The sequence below is a fragment of the Euprymna scolopes genome, chromosome 6, assembly GCF_053919585.1.
Source record: "Euprymna scolopes isolate OS-2025 chromosome 6, ASM5391958v1, whole genome shotgun sequence".
In the NCBI taxonomy this organism is placed as follows: domain Eukaryota; kingdom Metazoa; phylum Mollusca; class Cephalopoda; order Sepiida; family Sepiolidae; genus Euprymna; species Euprymna scolopes.
Window position 1 is genome coordinate 60,891,170 of NC_136487.1, and position 21,708 is coordinate 60,912,877.

At 32.9% G+C, this 21,708-nt stretch overlaps 1 protein-coding gene across 5 annotated transcripts in view; it reads left to right on the forward strand.

The window, feature by feature from the left end:
* LOC145277652 (vang-like protein 2) overlaps positions 1-21,708 on the forward strand; it is a 605,707-nt gene that overhangs the window by 255,495 nt on the left and 328,504 nt on the right. For all 5 annotated transcript variants that reach the window (XR_013868189.1, XM_080129252.1, XM_080129249.1 and 2 more), the window contains one exon: positions 883-913. The gene's annotated coding sequence lies outside the window, so the exon portion shown is untranslated. The remainder of the gene's footprint in view (positions 1-882; positions 914-21,708) is intronic.

The window sequence follows — 21,708 nt, forward strand, 5'->3', positions numbered from 1 at the left end:
TGTGACTTTAGTCTGGTGTTCAAATCATGCAGCTGGCAGAATAGTTATATATAGCCACAATGATGAGTCTTAGTTAAAACAAAGTATATATGTTGCTATTAGAGTATTGTAAAAATAATTAAATATATATATTGTTACTAAGGTGTTTTTTTCTTTTATTTGAATACTTTGTTTTTTTTTTTTGTTATATTAAAAATTAAAATTAAAAGTAAATTTAGCTCTCATTTTATTTAAAAATTTTGGGTTTGTATTACTATACACATAGATTTGAAAAAGTTGTCAAAAAACAAATATATAACAAATAAATGCTATCAAAGGCAAGATAAGTTACTTTTCTACCAAACTGGATAATTTGTTAGTGTTTTTATTTAATGTAAAATGTTTATTCGGCTTGAAAAACAGTGTTTATCGATGTATTTGAAAAATACAAATGGTGGCAGACTCGTTTGAACACATTAAGTTTGGGAAAATGAGTTAAAACTAAAAAAAAATATACAAAATACTGTTAAAACCCCTACAAATATATGTCAGCCTATGTCACGGTAACATATACTGAGTGAGTTCCTAACAGTATTTTGTATAGTTTTTTTAGTTTAAACTTATTTTTCCAAACTTAACGTGTTCGACACAGTCTGCCGCCATTGTATTTCTCAAATACATTGGTGAACACTGTTTTTTGAGCCGAATAAACATTTTACATTAAATAAAACACTAAAAATATTAACCAGTTAGGTATAAAAGTAACTTATCTTATCTTTGCTTATATTTATTTGCTATGTATTTGTTTTTTGATAACTTTTTCGAATCTGTGTGTAGTAATACAAACCCAAATTTTTTCTTTGATAATAAAATAAATCTTTATTATTGTCTATTCCTTTACAGGACTTCTGACAGGATGACTGAATAAGGACGGGTAAGTACATGCCTTCCATTCTTAAGTCCTTTTCCTTATTTTATTTATTAGTGATTGACCACTGATCTTCAAATGGCTTTTAGCCTTGATACTAGAGACGGATACATTGCCAGTTAAATAATGATATATATTAAGAGAATTGAAAATAATAGAATAAAATTTGATTGCTTGTGAGGACAGTTTATGACAAGTATGTATTAACATTGGATTTGAAAATAACCATGTTGTGTTGCAAACTTGTGGTAATGTGCTCCATAGATGGGAATATTTTGGAAAGAAACTCTGTTCATGGAAATTCTGTTTTTACCTTGCAGTTGTCAACTTAAGAGTTCAAACTTCACACAAATACTTTTTAGTAAGAGTTCTTACATCTTAATTACAGCGTTTAATACTCTATCGTCCCCTTTGGCATAATGGTTAGTGTTCATTAATCTACTGGGAGACCTTGGTTCAATACTCGGTAGAGTCATACCAAAGCTTGAAAAAAAAAATTGCATTTGATACCTCCAGCATATTATAAGATGAGGATCAAGGGTAAGTGAAGCAATCCAGGGAAATGATGGCTCCCTCCCTTACATCTTGGTATTGTATCCAATGAAAAGAGAGCCTTTGAGTGTCCTTTAACTATGTTCAATCCATTATTTTATTTGATAATTAGATGGAAACCTTGCAGTGACATTTTACATCTATTCTAGTGCACTGCAGCATCTGCTATGACTATACAGTGCAGGCTTGGCTGGTGATAAGGAGACCTAAGTTTGCCCAGTTACTAGGGTCCCCATCTTTATATTGCAGACAAAGTCTGATGGAAAGGCAAAGCAGCGCAACTGCAGGAGTTGTCAAAAGGTATGACAGTATTTCACTCTGCCCATCGGGACTCCAAACTGGATTTTTTGCCTTTCCCAAGTCATCCACAAAATCAATGGAGCTATAGCTGGTGAAAATTTGCAAATGGTTCCAACTTTGATGAAAATAATGGAGATCCTCATTGTAGTTATGGTTGTATCAAAATAAAATGAAATCCTTAAGTGATTCTTCTTAAAAAAAGTCTGACAAAAGAAACGCGTATTCTATATTCGGTGAAAATTTGAATAGGTTTCCAATTTTGACGAAAATAACGGAAATCCTCACTGTACTTATGGTTGTATTTGAGAATACTCCGTTAAGAACACCAGGACATCCATCTACTTTTCAGAAGGGTTTTAACTGATTCTATCCATCAGAAATTGCATAACTCAAAACAACCATAAAACTTTTGCTAAAAAAAATTTCCGTTTTATTGTTTTCTCTTTGCGTATGTGTGTTTGTGTATGTATGTTTGCGTATGTGTGTTTGTGTATGTGTGTTTCATGACAGAATAACGGATGATTATTAACTGGCAGTTCACCCATCTCTAGGAGTGGGTGAATTGTGTTCATTCTACACGTTTATCAGTTGTTTAGATTTCTTGATGGAAATAAGTATCGTTTTTATTTTAGTTTTATCTACAGATACTTTTGAAAAAACAAAGTATATGTCTGATATAGAAAATTTCAGAACGAAACAACCACAGATCAAGAGATGATACCAAAAACCCAACACATTGGATCCCACTCTTCATATCACCCAATATATAATTATAGTGATTACATTTTTATTGGCAGATGGCTACGTTTTTTTTTTTTTGTTTTTTTCGATATAAATAAGTTTTGCTATGTTATATACAGACAACCATATGGGGAGCCAGAAGAAAAAGTGAATTTGATTTTGAATGTAAAACTTTTTTAAAGCTTCTATTACTTTTATGTGGAAGGAGGAGGAGGAGGAGGTGTCGTCGTTAATGGAATCTGGGTTATATTATGACTAGGGCTATGACAAGAGAATATTCTTTCCATTATTTTGACTCCTGAGTATATATCAGTTAATATCGTATATGCTTTTATTTAGTGATGTGGTTCTCGATTGATTTACTGTGTTTAACTCTGTCGGATATATACTCGAGAGTCAAAACAATGTTAAGAATATTCTCTTGTCGTAGCCCTAAATGATGACTGCTGGAAAAGATATTTACTGTAGTGAAAAGGGTAAAAGTTAAATAATGGTTTTGCAATGAAAAAAAAATACATGTATACACACTACTAAAGATTTTATCTTATTTGTTTCTGTGAAAAGTTGATGACGTCATCTTTCATGACGTCATTAAAATAGTGGCTGACATCTCAAAATGATTATATTATCCATCAAATTAAAGAGACAAAGGGATATATATATATATATATATATATATATATATATATATATATATATATATATATGTATGTATGTATGTAGTAGAGATTTAGAAGGCTATCACAATGCGATGAATGAAATATAGTCGTTGTAAGGAGACGAAACAAGTGGCAATTTACAAATCAATAAGTACATACTTATATGTCTATATATACATATATTTATTCAGTTGTATTGGGTACAAATGTCTTACTTATTATGTCTGCGACAATGCAACTGAATAAATATATGTATATATAGACATATATGTATGTACTTATTGATTTGCAAATTGCCACTTGTTTTGTCTCCTTTCACCAACAACGACTATATTTCATTCCTCGCATTGTGATAGCCTTCTAAATCTCTACTACATACCTATCCCACAGAATGCTTCAAGCAAACTACATATCAATCCTCTCTCTCTCTCTCTCATATATATATATATATATATATATATATATATATATGAGAGAGAGAGAGACATACAATATTAAAATGAAAACAAATGCACTTTTGTATGTGTACATATCTTATCAAATGTGATTAATGAATTGTATTTAATGTTCTGATAAAATATTTAATGAAGAAACCAAACACTGTCCAGTCTATGACCAACTCTATTGTTCAGAAAAAATGTATGATTTAAAGCTGAAATGCATAATGAATCTTTTCATTTGACACATGCAGACATTCAAATGAAACCGCTGATAACGGCTTGTGGTGGGAGAAAGAAAAGTTCCCATTAAAAATATATATAATTGGATGCACCGATAGATAGCACTTGAGTAAAATATAGCTGAACAACAACTTCTGGGCGCCATTTTATACAACATGCTAGCTGAAATAAAAAAAAAAATACTGCTCGGCGAATGGAAAAGATAATCAGAAAACTAAAAAAAAATTACTCTGTTGTGTTCAATCAGACGTGCTTGAGTAATGACTTGCTGCCAAAATATACAAATATATATATATTAAGTTCATTTAACCTACCTTCACACAACCCCTTATATTTCAGATATTTTAATATTTCATACTGAATGCACCCATCGCTAGATGTCACATGCCACTATATGTAACCTAGCTCTCTATTTGCTTTTCTGATGAGAAGCTTCAAAATACCTAGATATAAAGAGTACCTATAACATCCCCTCCCATCAAGCTTTTTCCTTATCAAATTGAGAAATAAATTCATATATACTAGTGATGGGACGATTCCAATATTTTTCCTGATTCCGATACAATTACCGATTCCGATTCTTTATAAATCTCTAAATATTTAACTATAAAAGTGTTATTTTGTCCCGATTACTGTAAAAACACATCTTAAATGCGCATGTATTTTCTCAAACGCAAAAACACATTTGTGACCGGATGATCTAGAGATTTTAGTTTTACTGGAAGTCTAAATCAATTAATATTCATTATTTTATTATTACTACAATACAAGCAGTGGAAGATGTTTTATAAAAACAAAATCAAATAAAATAGATAATTAAAGGAATCTGTTCTGGCATCGGAAAATAGGCTCAAATTTTCCCGATTCCGATATCCTAAAAGTTCCGATTGTTCCAATTTCCGATTCTGATTAATCATCTCAACGCTAATATATATCAATATATTTATTATTTTGTCTATAATTTTCTTCATATATATATTAGAGAGAGAGCAAAATAGATTGTTTAAGGCCCATATGTAATTTGAAGACAAAGTATAGAATTCTGGTTAACGAACTTTAATTGACTAAAAGAAGCACGATATCAATATTTGTTTGACGTGATTTTGTGGTTCACATTATTTTTCATCTCATTTGTCTACGATAAATGTTAGATGGATTTCTTCTCCTTTTTGTGAGAAACATCGCTCATGTAATGTAAGGACTAAAGGATGAAAGAAGGTAAGTGAGGGTTATGAAGCTGCTGAAAATAAACTCGGGGTTCTCTATGTGCGTGTACTTTCTGTCAAAAAAGCAAAGTGTAATCGGAGGAGTCAACTTTGTTCATTCTTACCTTTCCTTGTTGGGCACAACCAAAGTTTGCTTTTGGTGATAAAAGGGGGAAAAACACTATAGGATATGGGCTCAAGAAATGGACTGTCAGTTGAATGTGAAGAATATTATGATAGGATTGAAAATGATAAATGAAAAAGTTTGATTATGTATTGAGACAGTTTGTTGACATTGAAGGTAAAGACGGTCATGTTGTAAATTACATGGAAGTAGTCCTATTGTTCAACAGTTTGAAAAAAACTATGTTCATGGAAATTCTAACCGATGATTGGCTGGAAAGAAGAAAGGAAAATTCTTTTTACTGGTGATAGGAAAAATAATTCTTACTGTGAATGTCTTACAGGAAAGGATGAGAGATGGAGTTCAGTCGGTCATTTTCCATGGAAATAATGCTCGAGTACAGAAAGATTAGTGATGTTACTTGCGTGTGCAGCTGGTCGTCCAGTGGGAAGAATTAATTCATAACGTAATCCTCTCAACTTTTGTGTCTAGTGCAAGTGTATTGGACAGCTGGGAACCTGAACAACAACTTAATACTTTGTTATTGGCCTTTTGGCTGGGGACAAAGTGTAGTATCTGTTCTGATACTACACTTCACCTTTTCTGTCCTCAATCAGTGGAGGAGAAATCCTAGACTGAGGTGATTTTTTATTTTTGTTCCTATCCAGAGTGGCCCTTTTTGGGGATCCGGATTTTCTCCACGTTAAAAACCGACTTTGTGTTTAACTCTGCCCGCATGGGGAGACAAGTAAATAGGAACAACTGTTAAAGATTTATTAAGCTCTCAGATCCACAGGTGATCAACCTTTGATCGTGGAATCACAATTGCTTAGTCATCTTATTCGACTTTGCTCAGGATCATCACGAATGGACTGCCAGAGAAGAAGTTGGCTCAACTTAACCAGGGTGAAAGTCGTTAGAATAATAACGACTTCTGTGCAAAAGAGGCTGTCGAGAACAGAAGAGATTCTCCTCTTGTTAGATTACAAAATCGATTTTGTCACAGTAAGAAATAGTGCTCTGAACGCACCTTTGATCGTAATTGTGCATTGTAATTTTTGATTTAGAATTTTATTTTGCAGGGGATTTGTGATTCAGATTAATATCTGAATGTATATCACATTAAACTTAAAAAAAATTTTTTTTTTTTTTGATACTGAACTGTGACATGAATACAAGCATAAGTATGACTTGGGATCAATACCATTTTCATTGACAATTACTTACACCCGAACAACACCGACTTCCAAATATTATATTTCAACTGCACAATTTTTTCTCGTCTGCGTTTTTCTGTCTGATTTGTAGCTTTGCTTTTTGCATCATTAACATCAAAAAGTTCATAATTCTGAAGGGGTTTTTTTTTCTTATTTTGAGCGTCTTTTCGACAAGCAAAAAAATCGTAGTCATTCTGAACTCAGTAAATTGTCATCTCTATCATCACTGATATTTCTAATAATATTAGTGTTCAGTTGACTTGATTTATAATGAACATTTACGATTTGCTTGTAATGATTTTCAAGCAGTGATTTCTTGTGGATAAATGAAAAAAAAAAAAAAAAAAGATTGGCCAACTCCACCAATCAACGATAGAAGATTTGGCGACCTTAATTGAAAAAGAAAATGAGAACTTGCAATTGCTCGCAGCAAACTTTGATTTATCAATTAAAGCCATTTTAAGTTTAATGGCAACGAAAAAAGAAAGAAAATGACTAGAAATCAAAGATATTGATCCTGCCTTTTTGTCATTGATATCTCGATCAGAGGTCCGAGTATGCAATTTTTGCAAGACTAATTTTTGTTATTCTTTTTATTTTTTTAACTGACTTCACATTTTTTTTGTTAGGTGAGGAAATTTGTTGAGGTGAAAAAAATGTTTGTAAAAATCAAATGAGTGAAGTCCGTGTTTTATTTCCAAAATTGATTCAGAATCCCGATTAACTTGACATTATTATGTTACAGAAGAGGGGAGTAGAGTTGCAAATGGCATTGATAATTCTGGAAAAGACAATCGGCTATCCGGGCTTGCAGAGATGATGTCAGAAGCTGGACCCAGGAAAGTCAGTCAGGGCAACAATTCTAGATCGAGGTGCACTGACAATAACATCAAAGAAGTTCAAAATGGGGGATGCAGAATTCCCAGGGATTTGGCATCAGCCGGGACTGACCGACATTTCAAAAAAAAAAAAAAAAAATGTGTGGAGAAATGTTCTGATGTCGTCTGTCCCAATAAAAAGAAAGACAACCAGACAATGGAGAGAAGTAATGGCAGCAAGAAAGTGAACACATTATTTCTCAACCATTTTGCATCACCGCTATCCTCCTTGCTGTCAGTGTTGTCACTAGAGAATAAACATTGTTCTAATCATTCTCGTTACTTGTTATTAAAAGTACAATAGATTTTTTTTGTTTACGTCTGATTGTGGAGGCGCACATAATTGTACGGATTCACTAGCGATCCTGATAGTCTTATGAATAACACAACAATTAGATACAAAGTCGTTTTTTAATGTGGGGGGAAAATCCAGCCTCCTGAAAAAGATAGCATTCTGGATTAAGACAAAAGTAAAAAAAATAAACCAGTCTAAAATGGATCTAGAACAGAACAGATGAAGTGTAATTTTGAGTTGTAAGAGATTCAGTATATTTTATGGAGTGATTCTGATTTCTGATTGGTTGGTAGCAGTGTGGTTCCATTTGATTGGTCAGTTCTTATTACCCACGTTTATGAATCTTAACTTCTAATTTTTATAACCATACCTTAAGACAGAATAGATGAAGTATAGTTTAGAGTTGTCATTTTAGTTTCAGAAGAGAAGAGAAATATTGTTCCAGACAAAATGGCAGTATCCATCCAGAAGTTTTGAATTGTAAAAGCTTGAAGACAAAGTAAAGAGTTTCTGGTAGATAACTAATCTGAAGAAGTCTTTAAATCAAGAGCAGAATTCCTTCCCGTGTGAAGACAAAATGTTATGTGCAGGAATTTTTAAGATATTCAGTATATTTTATGGAGTGATTCTGGTTTCTGATTGGTTGGTTCTTATATCATCTATGTTTATAAATAGAACCTTCCAATTATTTGAAACCATAACTTCATAATTATATCAAAAATAGTGCAGCATATAATATCTGAACATATACTACATTTTGATCATCCAAAGTCTGTTGAAAAATAAAATTACTATTTTGTAAATTTATCTAAAGGTATTTAATAACTCAAATAGTTATTACCTTTTATCATATAAAGGTGAGATGTCTGTTAGTGTGTATGCATGTATGTGTGTTTGTATGTCTCGCTAAAACTTTCAAAAGTCCAAATCGGATAAGTATGATTCTGGTTCTGTCTTAAAGGACAGGAACTCGGATGCATAATATGTGAAGTTTAGAACAAAATATTAATTCTTTCTACCTTTAACGACCGCAAAATTGTTTCTTTTTAAACGATTTCAACATCTGCGCATGCGTGAATCGCTTCACTTCTAGGATACGTTAAGAACATTAATTTGCAACATCATGGTATGACTTTTGCCGTGGTTGAATGGGTTAGAAGGTTGTCTCAGAACTGTTAGTTTTTGCGTTCGGACCCATCTTATGGTGGACGTTTTGTATTTTTTTATTTTTAACGTTTATTTTGGTAAGCTATTTTTTGTTTTGAACTTTGTATTATTTACTTGGCTCAGAACAAATAATTAGAGAGAATTATTTTATCAGTGTATTTTTTTATTATTTGGGAGTCATCACTTATCAATGCCCAAAGGCCACTCGAGGATATGGGTTAATGAATGTAAGGTGGTGGTGTAGTAATCATTTATGGTATAAATTGGGTAGAATTTGATTATTTAGAAGGACGGCTTAATAGGAACTTGTTTACATTAGAGTTGAAAGTCACCATGCTGTAGTCAATCGGGAAGCATGCTAGCAGAACAATGTTCCAAAGGCGGGCAATTGTGGTAGAGAAGCTTTGTTGAGGGAATCTGCATTTACATTTAGGTACAGATAGAGAGTGGGGAAAATCATATATAGTGGTTGTAATTAGTCGAGTTATTTTTTTATTTTTTTTTTTTGTGAAAGTTTGGCAAGAAGGGACCAAAATTGAAGTTCCATCGAGCACTTGCCATGAAAATATCGACAGAGCAGAGACAGGTTCACGATGTCTCTTCTGTGGGAAAGAGGTTGCAGAAAAGAGAAAAGGGCATCATCAACTGGATTTCGAAGCTGGTTTCGAATTCTATCAAGGCAAAATAGGACTAATTAAATTAAAACAAAAATCATTTTCCTTATTTCGAATTTATTTTATCGGCGATTGATTTAGCTGAGGGTTCATTTAAAGATCAGATTACTATTGAATGTTATTTACATAAATTACATTTTTTCTTCTTTCTTTTTTGTAACCACTTAAAACTTTTTCTGGCTCACATGCCCGTATTCCGAATTTGTAGTAGTGGGCCAACATCAGTGGATTTAAATTATTGCGCAGTAAAAATAATTTAGCAAGTGTAATCAAACCTGACTTAATTTTCTTTTTTTATATATATGGCCCGGGCAATGCCAGGTACCCCTGCTAATACATGTTCACTGCTGTAAGTGAACAATGCAATAGGTAATTACAAGTTTGGTAACTGTTTTGTAATGTATATAGGGGAACGGCCTGGCTGTATTCATACTCTTTCCACTTGGAATTGCTCATTGTATATGGAAGAAGGTCAGTATTATTTGTTCTCATCTTGAGTGTTATTTTTACGTTTTGATCGATGTAACCTCCGGCCTTCTTCAGGTGTATCTTATCGAACTTGGGACTCAGCAAATTTCCCCGAGTTTAACAGAAAGATTCCGGAGTTCAACAAGGTACACCTGAAGAAGGTCGGTGGTTACATTGATCGAAACATTGTGAATATAACGCTCAAGGTGAGAACAGTAGTCTGAATGATCCAAACAATACAGATTAGCAATCCTCATCTCAAAACTTCAGAAACTTAAGGAAGAATATGTCAATACTTTTTAAATGACAGTCTGGCATTGGTTTAAAAAATAAATAAAAACGATACTAGCTTTTCCCATCCCCTTGATCTCAAGATGTTACTGAATCTAAGCCTGACTTTCCAGAACTGAACTTGAAATTGAGACCCTGTGTTTCTCATCAGAATTCCTTTCTCAAATCCTACTGATGATGCCCAAAGGAATGCTGAGCATGAAGTTGTGGTATGACTAGTAACTGCCATAGTGACAAGTATGCTGCCTCATCACATTAAAGGTTCCATTCTTTCTCCCTAGTTTCATTTCAGTATTTTCCATCTTAAAAAGTGACACTTTATTTTTTCTACTCACTTTACTAAGTAAACTAAAAATAAATAAAATTGTATTCGATATAATTTAATATCTACAGAGTGCAGATCATTCTTGTAGTGATAAAAATCCAACGGACCCCCCCCCCGTACCAATTTTTAAATTTTGACCCCTTAGCAGCCATTTCCCCCCCCCCGAATGAAAACTGATTAAGAAGTTTTCCACATGTCTGACTGAATACCCTACATACCAAATTTCAAGTCTGTATAACAAAAATTTGTTGAGTATATAGGTTGAGAAGTTACCTCACTCACTCACACACACATTCTCACTTTTATAGATATACTAGCAGAGCGCCTAGCATTGTCCAGTTATAAAATATGCATAAATATTATATTTTAATTAAGGCAGAATTCTTATTATAAAGAGAAATACGGTAGGTATTAAACGTAATGTTTAATTCCTTTAAGAAACAAAAAAAAAAAAAAAACAATGAAGTAATAAAAACGGAAAGAAACTGAGACATGTGCATGCTAGTAATGTGTGTTTTCTAAACAGTTCACTTTTTGTAAGTAAAAAAAATACTTGAGATAAAATCGAAACCAAAACCTAAAGACCGTGAATCAAGTACGATAACCATTAGGCCAGATTGATACGTTCTTTCAAATCTTTTGAAACCTTATTTTTAACATAAGTAATCTGTCATGTGAACCATTCACGAATACGCATTCGTAAAACAGTTGACAAACAGATCCAAATCCGACCTCCACATCAATTTTTAAATTTTAACCCCTTAGCAGCCTTTTTTTTTTTTTTGTGTGAAAACCGATTAAAAAGTTTTCTATATGTCTGAATACACTATATACCAATTTTCAAGTCTGTAGATCAAAAATTCGTTGAGTATATAGGTTGAGAATTGTCCTCACACACACACATTTTCACTTTTATAGATATATAGATAGATTACAGGACTTCACACATTATGGTACTTTTGCATTTTGTGCACCAGATTTCTTTAAATGTTGGTTGTGTTCGACTTGCAGCTGACATAAACCACCAGAATATTCCGAGCGTTGATCAACTTGATCAGCCAGTGAAAAAGCCATAGCAAACGCGCTTAGTGAATAAAAAACGAATCAAACTACTTTTAATAAAATGGAACGAAAAAAAAATTAGTTTCTAATCACCCACAAATTTAATCAGTCCAACTTTAACCCTAAGAAAATGTCAAGTTTTCCTACAAATTCTTTTTCGGGGCGGGCGGGATTATTTAAAACAAAAAAAATATTTATTCATGAAACTTACGGTAAGTTGTTATATTTTATTTTATTGTTTTTCCTTTTTTGTAATTAGTATCCGATAAGTATTATTTTTTGTTTCCTATCATTTTTAAATTTGATCGGCGCTCTGCTTATTCCGGCGGTTTACATCAGCTGCCAATCCAGCCCAAGCCAACATCACAGAAATCTGGTGTACAAAATGCCAAAGTACCAAAATTATTATTTATTCTAATTTATTTTTTCTCTTTCTATTTTATCAGATTTAATTTTTATAATTAGAAACCATAAATTAGCTTGTATCCATGGAAATTATTTCTGCAATTTTCTTTCCCCATTTCACCTCGCCTCCGTTTTAATTTGTTAGCATGACATGAGGATCAACGTTCCTTGTGAACTGTGTGATTACAAACTACTATTCCGGTGCCAGAACGATTAATTCTTTTAAATGCTGGCTTTGAATTCATTTAGTAGTTGTAACTGCATCAAAGGAGGTAGTTATTAGGAAAAAGGATTCACTTGCTTTGTGCTTATTTGCCAAAAAGGTCAGCGGTAAACTGAGAAAGATATCATTTTAATGAATCCTGAAATATGATAATTTTTACTCCTCCTCCTCAGTTCCAACCAATCAAAGCTTGCCATCAGTATTTGACAAAGGACAGTTTTGTGGGTTTTTTTTTTTTTTTTAAACTTATTTGTTTAGTTAAAATTGTGTCTTATTTGTTTAGTTAAGGCATTATGCAATTATGGAGTTCAGTTTTGGCATTTTTGTGGTAATATTTTATATATATATATATATATATATATATATATATATATATATATACTACTTGTACTCTGCCACGTGCTGTTGTGGCTCAATTTGGTGCAGTGGAAAAAATCCCAAAATGAGAAAATGCATGTTTATTATATGCTTAATTTCCCCGTACGTGTGGGTACGCAATTTTTGTTGTTCCATTTTCTAAGCTGATATAGAGATTTTCTGGTTTGCTGACTCTTTAACATGCAACATACATTGTCCATGTGAGAAACAGTCAGTATGTAGCTGTAAGCCACACAATTGTAAAGAGTGTCCCTGAGCTTTATTGATGGTGATTGCAAATGACAATTGAATTGGAAAGTGCAATTTCCTAAAGTGAAATGGCATATCCGGTGGAATCATAGGAATGCATGGAATGAAGATATATTCACCTGTGAAAGGTCCTGTTAAGATTGTTGCTTCTATGATGTTGTTCATAAATTTTTTTTACTGCAAGCCATGTGCCATTGCAAAGCTTGGGTTGGTTTATATTTCACAACATAATAATTAGTACACCAATTTTCAATTGCAGTGCATGCGGTGGCATCCCTGGCAAATTTATGAATTCAAGAATTCTGTTGGATAATTAACCACTTCATTTGCTTTCACAAGTGTCGATGGATTTGCATGTGATTACTTCACTTGGAATTTAGAGTTGAATAATGTTAAGTTCATGGACGTCTTTGTATTGAACTGCAAGAATAGCTCATTTACTTGGCCGACTGGAATTCTTATGATTATTTGAATATTTCGAAAAAACTTTCTTACCAAGTCTTCTTTTGATGTAACTAAATTACAGAAGTTAAGAGTCAATGAAATTCGCCCTTTACTTGGATCAACTGGCACTTTTCCATACCCAATTTCTCACAAGTGATGCGAAAATTTGAGTTAAGTTTAATGTCTTCACATGGCACTAAAAAGTAGAGTATTTGAGGCAAGCATTTATTTCATCTGCTGGTGTTGATTGAGGAATTACAAATAACGTTTGTCTGAAACTTCCTGGAGCAATATTACTGCATTCCCAAATAGTCTGACATTGCCACACGAATCTTGCAAGGATTGATCAAGAGCCTCAAGTGATTTTTGGTGTGCCATTGTGTATTCATCACAAGCAATAAGTTTGCATTTCTGCAATATGTTTCCCATGCCGGATGTTTTGAAGATATTGAACATGAGAGTTTTGAAAAATTGAATGTTTAATAGTAATTTCAAAGCAAAATGAGTAGTTCTTCTACCTGGTAGTAAGATTGCAAATATTCCGCATGCAGCAAATGCTAAGGCTATGTCATTTTATCATCGAATGGCTGCCAAAATCAATTTAATTAAAAAGCTTTTACCAGTTCCTCCTGGTTTTGTTCAAAGTAGCAATAATTTCCAAATAACTTCTATCCTCACAGTAAGTAAATTAGGTGACTAAAACAGGATGTATTCATGATTCATTGTAATTAAGTGACCAAAATAGGATTGCTTCATGTTTTGACAATCCCTTATTCATTGTAATTAATTTAGACTAAAATAGGATAAAAGATTTGAGATGGATAGATAGAGAGGAAGATAGAAAGAGAGAGGGATAAAGGGATTGAGAGATAGACAGAGAGGGAGAGATATATAGAAAGAGTGAGAAAGGAACCGGCTCAAAGAATGATGGAGATTTTTTCCTCAATCAGTGGATAAATTCTTCTAGACTGAGGCAATTTTTTATTTTTCTTACTATCCAGAGTACCTCTTTTTCGGGAGCTGGATTTTCCACACATTAAAAACCGACCGGTACTTGTGCTGAATTTGAATCAAACGTGACTAACTAGCCACTCAGCTTTGCTCGAAACATGACATCAACTGCTGGCTTTCGCTGAGCGTCACCGATTATCAAAGCATAACAACGTTACTCAAGGAAAATACTGAAGGAAACATGTAAATATAATAAAATTACGTGGAAAAAAAAAATAAATAAAAATGTAACAAAATTAAAAAGTAACAATTTCTGTTTTATTCTTTAACAATTAGCAAAAAAATGTTTTTTTATGCATGTGTAAAGTCACAATCGTCATTTTTTGGCATTTCAAAATAATCGACAGTTGTTGAAAAGAAACGATGTCAAAAAAAAGTTTTTTTTTTTATATTGTAATATTTTTTCATTTGAAATATATAAAAACATGCTTGGATTAGATTTAAAAAAAAGCTATCACAAAATGTCGAGGCTTCAGTGGTTTTTTAAGATTAGAACAAACATACTTATATATATATATATATATATTATATATATATATATATATATATATATTATATATATTATATATATATATATATATATATATATATATATATATATATATATTATATATATATATATTATATATATATATATTATATATATATATATTATATATATATATATTATATATATATATATTATATATATATATATTATATATATATATATTATATATATATATATTATATATATATATATTATATATATATATATATATATTATATATATATATATTATATATATATATATTATATATTATATATTATATATATATATATTATATATATATATATTATATATTATATATTATATATATTATATATTATATATATATATATTATATATATATATATTATATATATATATATATTATATATATATATATTATATATATATATATTATATATATATATATTATATATATATATATTATATATATATATATTATATATATATATTATTATATATATTATATATATATATATATTATTATATATATTATATATATATATATTATATATATTATGAAATTTTAAGATTTGTCTTAACTTTGTTAGTTTCTTAAAATTAGTTTTACCAAACTTTGACAGCCAGAAGGGTATATCATGTTTGACTCAAATCCTTTACCTGTATAAGAGTCAGATACATTCAACGATGGAGTATCTGGGAGGGGTGGGGATGCTGCACAAAGCACTCTTTTTTTTTTTTTTTTTGCGTTTCTTTAACATATTTACAGTAAGAACTTGTCTAACTACAACCACAGCAAAATAACCCCCCTTTCTTTCTCTCTGAACCAAAAACTAAAAACTTCCATGAACAAAGTTTCTTAGAATATTCCATCTATGAAATAAAGTATGACTAGTCTGCTTCCCAACTAACTATAACACGATTATCTTCAAGTCTCATATTAATTACTTGAGCCGTTCTCTTGGATAATCAAATTCTAGCCATTATTTCTGATACTCTTATGAAAGTATTCATTATTCAATTGACTATCCTTTCTTTTTTTTTTTTAGAGTGGATGATGCGATGACCCATTAGCAAAAAATAAATTTAAAAAGAATTTTTTAAATTACCTATCTCATTTTCGTCGTAGAAAAATTTACTTTAGAAATGCATTTTCTTGTATCAAAGCTAACATGCATCTGTATGATGCGAATCTATCTCTCGTGTGTGTATATATATGTGTGTGTGTGTCATCTACAGATAAACTATTTCGTTATATCACAGCTCTTCAGTGCAACTAGGCTGCATTTATCTCAAGCCAAGAATCAAACCTACACCCATCTAGTTGATAGTAAACAGTTTTATCCTTAAGCCACTGGAATGTTGCTTGTAAATCATATCTCCAATGTCTGGATATAAACATCGACCATCACTTTTAAAGTGCTCTATTTGTTTATTTACGAAGAGCTTTGCATTATGCTAAGTAGCTGTAATATAATTTAACAAAAGTGCTCTACCCATGAAGAGGAGCTTATATATAATTATCCACATTGTTTCGCTGTATCAAAGCTCTTAATCAATCACAGAATCTGCAGTTATACACACCTTCTCAGTGTGATTGGGCAGGCAAGCATCTCAGAATAGCAATGAAGCAAGATCTTTTGTTTGTTTGTTTTTTTTTGTTTTTTGTTTTTTGTCGTCCCTCCCTCCTTCCCTCCCAACATTCCAAGCTTCTATTCATTGCGCCATCCTCACAAACTACGAGAAATTTTACTGTTTACATAAACAATAAAACATCTAAAGACTACTCTATTCATTTTTACAAAGAGATTTCCCTTACTACACTGCTTAACTCGCATTCATGACTGAAACTTGGATAAGTCTGGCATAGATTGGAGTTTAGTTTTATTAAATATGGTTGGATTGCTGAAAAGATTGAATTTTATTAACGATTTTATGGGTACATTTTTTTTTTTTTACGGTGGGGGGAGGGGTCATACTATATAAACTTACATGTGTCTTGTTCCTGAGATCTTATTCCGATATACTCCTCCAATTTCTAGTTTCCATCTAAGAGGTCACTCTTGGCGTGAAAATATAATATACTCCTTGTCTTACTTCGACCACAATTGCCACCTATAGGAAGAAAACAGAACGAGAAAAACTACAGGTTAAATGCCTGTGGTGTAATTAAATGTTTGGTAGATTATAGTTATTTAAAGTATAGATGCGGTAGGGGAAGGGTCATAGTGAACACATGTAATAAGAAAGAACCCACCTGATCCCAGAAGGTACAGATTGATTAATGTGTCTGCAATTCACTGACTAGAGTTCACGTAATGACACTATCATTACTCAAGAAGTGGGAGTAGTTAATAATATACATTCTCACAAACGGATCGGAGTAACTAATATGACTCATACGCCATTTTCTGTTCCCAGCAATGTTATTATCTCTAAATTTTCACAACTTTTCAGGCTTTGAGCAAATATATTTTATATACAGTGCTGCTGCATGATCCGTTTGCTGAATGACTTGTATTCAGCACATATTTTTTTTATGTTGTTTTTTTTTTGTTGTTTTTTTTTTTTACATAGGGATCACCACTTATCAAGGCCAAGAGGCCACTCGAGGATAAGGGTTAAAGAGTCTATAGTAGTCAATGGGACAATATAGTAATTGTTAGTAGTGGAAATTCGTTAAATTTGTTAACATATGGAACGGCTCATCAAAAACTTATTTACGTTAGACTTGAAGACAACCATATTGTAGTCAGCTGGAAAGGCGTGCAGTTCTAAGAAAGAAGCTTTGCTCATGGAATCTACGTTTAGGTTTAGGCACAGATAAAGAGTAGGGGAAATTAGTGATAGTGTTTTCTGCTAGACGGGTGTTTCTTGTGAAAGTTTGGCGAGGGGTGGGGGGCATAGATTGAAGCTCAGCCGGGCACTTGCCGTGAAAATAACGATAAAGCAGAGACAAATTCGCAACATCTTCTCTGTGAGAAAGAGGTTGCAGGGAAGAGAAAAGAACATCCCCCACATGGCTACAAAGTCTATTTTAAACTCTATCAAGGCAGGATAAGTCCTTTCTAGCAGTTCCTGCCCAGATGTGGCAACAGTACTGTTATGCATAGTATTTTTGTATGAATTGTGTACCTGGTGTCGCTCGGAAATCCTTTTACTTCTATTTTTTCCCTCTCCCTTCTTATTTTATCTATGTCCCTTTAGTACATGCTTTTTTTTTTTTTTTTTTTTGTATGAGTTCACCACTTATCAAGAGCCAATGGCCACTCGAGGATAAGGGTTATTGTGTGTACAGTAATCAATGGGATAGTGTAGCAATAGTATTGGAGAATTGATAAGGTGTCATTACTTAGGAGGGGGGCGGTTCATCAGGAATTTGTTTGTGTTGGACTTGAAGACATCCAGGTTGAAGTCGAGAGGCAAGCGGAACAGAGTTCACAGGCGTGCAGTTCTAAGAAAGAAGCTTTGTTCATGGAATCTACGTTTTGATTTAGGCACAGATAAGGAGTAGGGAAAATTATTGACGGTGGTTTCAGCTAGTCGGGCGTTTTTTGAAAAAGATTGGCGAGGGGGTACCAGAGAATGGAGCTCAGACAAGCACTTGCCATGGGAATAACGATAGAACAAAGACAGGCTTGCTACGTCTCTTCTGTGGGAGAGAGGTTGCAGGGTAGAGAAAAGGGCATCCCCCACCAAGCCACAAAGTCTATTTTGTACTCTGTCAAGGCAGGATAGGCTGTTTTTAGCAGCTCCTGCCCAGATGTGGCAGCAATGCTCCATCTTTGGACGTACTTGGCTTTGTTTTGTTTGATGTTTTTAAGAAATTACTTTTTATTTTGCTTTATTTTCAAGGGTTTTGAAAAAGTTACATTTGATTATTACGGTATCACCTGGCTATTAAATTATTAATTGAACCCGATTGTTTTAAAGCTAATTTTGTCATGATAATATTTTAATCTTTCTTTATAAAATGTTTGATTACAAACAGCTTCTCAAACTTTTTATATTTTAATACATGAGGATTTGCTAAGAATTTTTAAGCCAAAAAATGACTTTCTCTTCAATAGTTTAAATACTTCCAAATTTCTTTCAAGTTTTGTGTCGTAAAGTAATTTCTATTTATTTATTTTTTTCTTTGTTTTTTATTATTAATAAAAAATAACTGATTTGTTTATGAAAAAAAAAACAAATATGGTGGATTTAATTTTGTAAGTAAGGAAATAATTTAGTAAAAAGACAAAGAAATAATTTAAAAAAAAAAACAAATGTTAAAAAGACAAAAACATTAAACAAAAATGGAAATTAAAAAGTCCCTTCGACAATGCCCACCGGATAGCTATTGCTTACTTACCAATAAAAGTACAAAGACGAAAATATTGGCTTAGTACGCAATATTTTTAGTATAACTTGTCAACATTTTCCCGATGGGAACATGCCGTTATCTCAGAAAACAGATTATTTCCAGGATTTCTGTTTTTGAATAGAAAGACAAAAAGTAATTCCAACGGAATTTAATAAGAACAGATCAAAGATCAAATTTGACATTTGACAGTTCAGTTTGTAAATATTGGTGAATTATAGTTAATTTCTCTCAATCATTGTGTGATGAGAATGATACATTTGTATTGATTTCATTATTTTGATCTTGCTTTGAAGAACTTCAAATGCCATGGTGTTATGATGGGAAATGTGATCATGTATAACACTTTGATTTCTTTTCTCCACATAAAAAAAAACGATCATGGTGTCTAACTCTGTCCTCGTAGGGAGGCAAAATAAATAGGAACACTTTGATTGCAGCAGGTCATCTAGATGATGGCTCATCGTGTAGAATTGGAGCTTTGTTGTGTAGATGACATGTAGCAGCAGTTCTTTCATTTTCCTCTTTTGTTGTTGTTGTTGTTGTTGAACATCATTCATTCATTTTGTATAAATCGGATGATTATTGTTGGCATTCGTTTTCTCAATATCTTTCAAGTTTGAATTAGAAAGACATCAAGTACTTACAGGAGATGCCATGTGTAGGTTGCAAACATCCCTAAGTGAAAGTTTCTGTCAAACGAACTAGATTTGAACTTAGTATATCTGGATTGGCAGTCTGTGTTGTTAACCACTTAGCCATCGGCATCTCTCTGTTGGTGTTCTGTTGTGTTGCATAGTTAATTCATAGCAGCTGTTGTAAATAATGACTGCACAAAATCATATGGGGTTTAACAATGGTACCAGTTTTTTCTTTTTTTTTTCTCTCCCTAGTGTACAGTATATGTACATAATAACCACAACCAATAAGGAAACGAAAGCAGTGCTCACAAAGCAAGCCCATTCCTTCTGCTTCAGAAAAAAGAAAAAGATTTCATCAGCTTACCCCAATGGTTGGATAAGTAACGCTAACTTTAAACTTTTCATTTTTAATGGAATTTTCCACTATTTAAATCTTATGTGGAAAATACCGCTTTTAACAATACCTACAGGCTGGAACGATAAAGTTGTCACCCTAAATAAAACATTACAGCTTTGTTTTAAAACTTTTATTTAAAAAATCAATTTGGGTAACTTGATTATGTAGTAAAGCTATCTGTTCAATGTAGCTGCCTTCAGCCTTCATCACTACATCAATACGGGTTCAAAACTGGGAGCATGCTTTTTCCACAAGTGCCAGCGGAAATTTGGCAAATACTCAGTGGATGGCGGCGATCACACTTGCTTTTGTATTGTGGGAAGTCATGTTGGTGATGTTCTCGGCATATGACCAAACGAAGTAGTCCAGCAGGTTCAGATCAGAGGAGGAGAGAAGACCACTGAGAAAGGGTACAAAGTCATAGCACTCCTTCTGAAGCGAAGCCTGGGTCTCTTTGGACTTGTGGGCCAGCACCAAGTTTTGCTGCCACACCCAGTGTCTGCCAGTGATTTCACCAGGGGATCATCACATTCTTCACCACATCATGGTACACTTTGCTGTTGACTTTCAAATCGACTTCGAAAATGTGAGATGGCATGATGTGGCTCTCACTTGAAACCACACCAAACATAACTGTGGCTGGAAACTTTGTTTTCGTCACCCTGGGTGCATCCTTGTTATTCATGGCAACCCTGCGATGCATTTTGAGGGTGCCGGCAATGGTCCTGTTGTCATAACTTGGATCAGTAGAGAGCATGAGTTGTACAGTGGCACATCTTTGATTCTCGCTCATTGAACATTTTGTCACTTTCATACATGATAGAAGACTCCTATCGCTCTTGCGATGTGTACACAACTGGCCAAAAAATAGATGGTCTGCAGCGAAAAAATGAAAACCGGTTTTCATCAAACGGAAATGGAATCATGTCTTCTTTGCTAGGGTGATAATTTTATCGTTCCACCCTGTATATTCACACTCACATGTAAATGTGCATGCTGCAGATGCGAAGCACATTTTAAATCTTGCCTTCACTGCCTTTTGTGATAAATCACTTTTGATTCCCGTATGCTTCAATAACGGACAGTCCATATCTGTTGGCCTTTAGCCCCTGGGTAGTGCAACTTAGGATAATGTAATACACGATACCAAACATGATATTTAATAAATGCCAAGTAGAGCATTTGGCTATGTCAACAGAAACAATTTCTTACAAGCGATGAGATATACATTACAGCCTGTGTCCAAGATAAATCTAATCTCTGACTCTAAGTCTCGAGGGTCCAAATTCAATAAGTATCGGACAAAAGAAATGGTAGGGCATGCACAATCTTATTAAGGCTTCCTTCATCTTCTTTCTGGAGGAAACGCTTTCTATTCCTTTTTTTTTTTTTTTTTTTTTTCATTTGTAAGATGAGACCCTAAAATTTTGGTTTTATAGTCTTTCTGGGGAAACGGTCTGACCAACTTTAAGAGAATGAGGAGATAATAAAATACTAAAATTGTTTATCCTTCCTTGTCTTTTGCTTTTCTTAGACACAGT